The 6,190-nt window shown below is 41.0% G+C and overlaps 1 long non-coding RNA gene across 1 annotated transcript; it reads right to left on the reverse strand.

Moving 5' to 3' along the window:
- Window positions 1–1,204: 1,204 nt before the first annotated feature.
- On the reverse strand, window positions 1,205–5,674 carry LOC114811280. Its single transcript, XR_005659993.1, has 3 exons — window positions 5,493–5,674; window positions 5,074–5,397; window positions 1,205–1,278 (listed from the first exon to the last, which is right to left on the reverse strand). It is a non-coding gene; the product is annotated as an uncharacterized LOC114811280 (long non-coding RNA).
- Window positions 5,675–6,190: the final 516 nt, after the last annotated feature.

Raw genomic sequence — 6,190 nt, forward strand, 5'->3', positions numbered from 1 at the left:
AGGAATAGGTCTACAGGCATGGCTAAGCTGGCACTCAAAACTCAGAGAAATACATGTGGCCTTTCTTTAGTTGGACATTGGCCTGAGGGGCAGAAAACACATGCTTCCTCCCATACACCCCCAAGTCCCAGTAGCCGATGTAAATGGCTTGTTGCTTTTTGTTTTGTTTTTTCCTCCGCTTATTTTTCCACCCTGCGGCTGCAAGAGAATCAGTAATCGAAAACTGTGCCACCAAAATCAATTGAAAAAGTCATTAGGTGGGAGCTGTGTAGAAAGCCTTCCGTACGATGAACTCCAGTGGTCACCTCATTCATTCACTTCTTTTCAGCAGCTTATCCTGTTGGTCCTTACCGCAACGGCTGGGACTCTGTATCCTGAAGATCCACTGGCTGCAGTCAGGCATGGAAGAACCAGTCACCTGTTAAATTTAGATTTCTAGAATCTGCCATCAGTCTGACACAATGATAAACAGCCACGGTTTTTAGCAAAGGTTGGGAAAGCTTACTCACTCTCTGTTAATTGCTTTGTGGTACTGAACCATAAAAAACAGCAGTGACTCAATCCCCAGCAATCTCTTAGGAACATGGAGTAGGGGCCTGACACCAAGACATGTAAGACTTTCCATCATTCTCTGGATCAGGCACTAACCGAGCTCCTTTGGCAACTGGATCTTTCTTATTCACTATTCATTGGATCCCAGTCCTTGGGGAAGTCATAATGTTGTTCCTGACCAGAAAGCATATCTCCCATTACTGGTCTGTCTACTACTCTGCTGTTCAAACAGAGGGATTAGAGTGTCTAAGACATGTTATCTTGGGAAGTGATCTGCAGAAGAGAGGGATAAAGTCTTTCTGGGAGGCTTTAAACACAGCCTACCTGAAAGGCAGGGGACTGACCTAAATGACTTCTTGTGCTCCTTTACTTTAAGGTCAGTGATAAGATGGCTTGTGATCCACAGTCCTCAGGTAAAATCCATGTTTGCTTGACATAGTCAGATAATTGGGGTCAATGTATCATTTTGATACTAAGTTATATATATAAACAGCTAGTCGAGAGTTGATGATGATTCTCTAATAGGTTGGAAAGTATCTTTGCCAAGCTCAGAGTGGATTCCTTTTCTGGTGAATGGTCTACTCTTAGTTGGAGGGAAGTCATTCCATCAAATCAGTAGATTGAAATTTGCCATCTCTCCAAAGAAACCTCACCTGAGATAAGCCAAACCTGTCACTGGATGTTTCTTCTGCTCTTCAGCAAGGATTCTGGAAGTTAACGAAGGGTCTAAAAGGAAACAAGCTGAATAAAAAGCATGGCAATAAAAAAACCACAGATTATTTCTGACTGAGACAGACTAATCTGCTAATAGAAGAAATTTGCATGATAAGAGACTTCTCTAGAAATAGAGCAATTATTGGGAGGAAAATAAGGTCAAAATGTATTTACAGCTAATTCAAAATATTTCAGGCTCACAAGAGAAGAGATTTGTTCCAAATCTGGAATGTCCGCTGGAGATGATTTGATTGAGGGGGATAACTACATGATTCCCCTTGAGGTGCATACTTTAGATGTTATTAGGCTATAACTGACTTTTTCATCATCTATCTCATCACCCACAGCATTTATTATCTACTGTGTTCAAAGCACTGTTTGAACCACGTGGGAACGTATAACAGAGTGAAAGACACGGCTCCAACTGACAAGGAGGTCAATGATTTTTATTAATTGTGGTATTTAAGTAATTATTATGTACCAAACACTGTTCTAAACACTGGGGTAGGTTCAAGATAATTAGGTTGGACACAGTCCCTATCCACATTGTACAGATCAGGAAAATGAGGAACAGAAAGCCTAAGGTCACATAGCAGACAAGTGGCAGAGCCAGGATTAGAACACAGGTCCCCTGACTCCCAGGCCCATGCTTTTTCCTCTGGGCCATATTGCTTCCCAAGGGCCAGGTATAGAAGACTCAGTTAATTTCCTTACACATAAACAAAATATTAGTGTGAAGTAGTTCTTATCACAGTTGAAACATTATGGAAGACCACCATGATCATTTTCATCATCATAATATTTGCATCAAAATTATTATAGTGTCATCATCACCATTAAATATTTCCCATGATTTCCCTGAGTTTCCAGTATTGTACTAAATTCTAGTGATTTACATTATAGAATAGTCAGGGTCCCTCCCTCCAGGTATAATTCATTAGATTAGTCTTGGTAATCTCTATATAGCTTTCAGTTCATTTACTTGCCAGATAGTTTACAAGTCACCCTAGACTGTAAGCATTTATACAAAGAATCCTGATGATGATGGTGGGGAGTGGTGAGGAGGTTTTGGGAAATGGGCTGGGGGTGATGATGAAGATGGTGATGATGATAAATTGATTGCTTTATACATGCTACTGGATAAAATCAATCCTGTTCAGAAGTGAGCCCATTGTACCTGTATGGACTGGAGATTTTCAAAAAGAATATATTTTAAAATTGCTGTAGTGGAAGAAAATGGTCCTATTTCTTGTCAACCTTAAAGGAGGGTGTTTACTTGTATCAGCAATTTAGATTGTCCAGCTGGCAAAAAGGAGATTATGCTGAAGGATGCAAGATTGTTACACAATGATGAGGAGCTTCCCATTAGACATTTGTGATTTTTTTTTTAATCTTTAGAAGAAAGTTGCTATGCAGTCACAAAAACTGTTCCTTTTGGGGACAGTACAACCCCTTGACTGGTGCTTGTGATGGTGACAATGGAAGTATATTTTTCATTATTGAATTTTCCAATTTGAAGTTTTGATGTATTATTCTCCCTCTTAGATTGCAATTTGTTTGCAGGCAAAGGCACTACATACCTTTGCCCAAACTCCTCAAAGCGGGTTGAAGAGTATTAGAACTGATAGGCAGTCGGAAGATGCTGCTATTGCCCATTAGCATGGAACTCAATGAGAAAGAGTCTCTTGGACACTTGCACACTGTCCAAGAAACAGTGGACTTTTTTGGTTCCATGACATTGAGGGTGAGTAAGGCACACTGAAGGGAAAGGTATACCCAACATCCATCAGGACATGTGCTTGAGATGTTTTTACAGAGATTGATACTCAACCATTCATAGTCTGTCACCCAGCAAGTTTACTGGATGATTAGAGATTGTAAGCATAGAACAAAATATCTCTGAGACCTCTACAGCAACAGCCAATACCTCTCCCTTACCCACCCCCAGCCTCACCCATTTTGCTAGTCATCTTTAATATTCAAAATAGTTTAGTAAGGATCAGGGGATCTCCGAACAGACAATGGGCATTTAACAACTAATTTCTGTACCTGTCATTATTGCTGTTGATAATGATATAAGTTCAGAAACCCCAAAAAATTCAATCTATTGAAGGCTCTAGTTGAAAACCTTGCACATGTGACTTCACCTTTCTTTTGATATCTTTTTCTTTAATATGTAATAAGCATCTGGAGTCTTATTAAGACTGCAGAACCCAGACTTCCAATAATAACAATTTTGGTATTGGTTAAGCACTTTCTATGCACCAAGTACTGTACTAAGTGCTTACAGTCTAAGGAATAGTAATTGTGGTAAGTAATTTGGGATAATTGTGGTAAAAGGGAGAACTGGTATTTAATCTCCATTATACAGAGGAGAAAAATGAGGCACAGATAAATTAAAGGACTTTTCCAATTTTACACAACAGGCAAGTAGCAGACCCCAAATTAGAATCCAGGTTACTTGCCTCCTAAGGCCATGAGAAGCAGCGTGGCTCAGTGGAAAGAGCACGGGCTTTGGACTCGGAGGTCATGAGTTTGAATCCCGGCTCTGCCACTTGTCAGCTGTGTGACTGTGGGCAAGTCACTTAACTTCTCTGTGCCTCAGTTACCTCATCTGTAAAATGGGGATTAACTGTGAGCCTCACGTGGGACAACCTGATTACCCTGTATCTACCCCAGCGCTTAGAACAGTGCACTGCACATAGTAAGCGCTTAACAAAGACCAACATTATTATGTTCCCTCTGGCTGTGTTCAAACTGAAGAGACAGTAAATGAAGGATGGATAGAACAGGAAAGAAAAGAGAAATGGGATGGAAAAAAGTAGAAATCCTTGAAATCTGTATGTATGTCTAGGAACTAAATATAAATTAATGTCTGAGAAGCCAAATGATTTTGGACACAGGATTGTCTTAATCCCCAAAATCAATCCACAGATAGATATTTCCTAGTCTGCTGGATCAGGAAATGGAGGTCCTTGTCCAACATCCTACCTCTGTCCTGGAATGCCCTCCCTCCTCACATCTGCCAAACTAGCTCTCTTCCCCCCTTCAAAACCCTACTGAGAGCTCACCTCCTCCAAGAGACCTTCCCAGACTGAGCCCTCCTTTTCGTTTTCTCCTCCTCCCCTCCCCATCATCCCTACTCCCTCCCTCTACTCTACCCCCTCCCCCATCCCATAGCACTTGTGTATATTTTTACAAATTTATTATTCTATTTATTTTATTAATGATGTGTATATATCTATAATTCTATGTATCTATTTTGATGCTATTGATGCCTGTCTACTTGTTTTGTTTTGTTGTCTGTCTGCCCCTTCTAGTTTGCGAGCCCGTTGTTAGGTAGGGATTGACTCTATCTGTTGCCAAATTGTACTTTCCAAGTGCTTAGTACAGTAGTCTGCAGACAGTAAGCTCTCAATAAATGTGAATGGATGAATGAATGCCCACTCTTTGTCTTTCCCCATGTTCCAGTGTCACCCAAGTATCTAAAGTCAGTCTCTGAGATGCACCACATTTAATTTACCTTCTATCCCCTTTGTCAGTCTCCCAGGTCAAAGATTTTGTAAAAACCCCCATAATTAAGACAGATAAATAAAATCACATTGCTCATAATTACCTAGGACAATTCTGTGTAATTAGATGTTAAGTGTGGTATCCACTTTCCTTTATGGCTCCAAATAAATACCTGCACCTTGCTTCCAGAGGAGCTTGGTTGGAAATGTAACTGCTTTGTTGCTCTCAGTGTAATTAACTACCATTAAAAGCCACTAATTAGATCGTAAGTTTTAAATAAGTTGCCCTAATTACCTTTGGTACACGGTGAACTGACTCAGGAGGGCAAGTCCTTCAAAGACAAGGAAAAACTGCTCAGCTGTGGTGAGGGTGATTTCTTTGTGATTTTTGTGTTGCTTGGATCTAGAAGTGATAGACTCAGTCAGACAGGGGAAAGAGATCCTAGAAATGAGCTCAAGGTGCTGGGCTTCTCAAGGACAGGACAGAAGCCCCTAGGATCCCTGCAGCTCATCTTTGTAATTTTTACCTTCCTAGGGGATGGAAGACAGAACAATTGAATCAGGCTAAAACGAGGCACACCAGCTTCAGAAATGGTCTCAGTGTACCATAGTTCAGGTCCTAGGAAAGATGACAAAGATGCTTGATTATTTTCATGGTTAGCCATTTGAATGAGTACATCTTTTCCAGCCTGAAATTAATGGCCTTTTACTTACCATCAATCTGCTAAATCTCAGACCTCCATCATCATCATTTTAATCCTCAATATCAACATCATCACCATCATTCCCACCACCAGGCAGAAACATGTCTGCCAACTCTGTTCTACTCTGACTGGATCATGCAGGAGAGTCTTCATGAAGGTGATGGATTTTTGATACCATTTTGGAGGAGAGAGATCTGATTTGGAGACAAGGAAGAGAAAGGGATGCATGTCAAGGATGCATGTCACATAGCAAGGGCAGATGCTCAAATGCAAGGGGAGTCAAAGTAATATGTTGAGGGGAGGGAGACGTTTTGCTTGGCTGAGACGGGAGACAGTAAGCTCCTCCCTTTAGGCTATAAACTCCTTTTGATCAGGGAACATGTCTTCCAGTACTCTCCGAAGTGCTTAGTGCAGTACTTTGTATATAGTAACCACTCAATGAATATTATTTATTGACTGGGCTGGGAATGTCTACCAATTTTGTTACATTGTACTGTTCTATACAATTATAGATACGTACACAAGCACTGTGGGACTGCGGGAGGGGTGGAAAAAGGGAGCAAATCCAACTTCAAGGGTGATGTAGTAGGGAGTGGGAGGAGACAAATGAAGGCTTAATCAGAAGGGCTTCTTGGAGGAGATGTGGCTTCAATAATGCCCTCTGTCCTCCCTGCCTTCTGGGCAGTACTACCCCTCCCTCACCCTCAC

This window comes from Ornithorhynchus anatinus, chromosome 4 (genome assembly GCF_004115215.2).
Source record: "Ornithorhynchus anatinus isolate Pmale09 chromosome 4, mOrnAna1.pri.v4, whole genome shotgun sequence".
Taxonomy (NCBI): Eukaryota; Metazoa; Chordata; class Mammalia; order Monotremata; family Ornithorhynchidae; genus Ornithorhynchus; species Ornithorhynchus anatinus.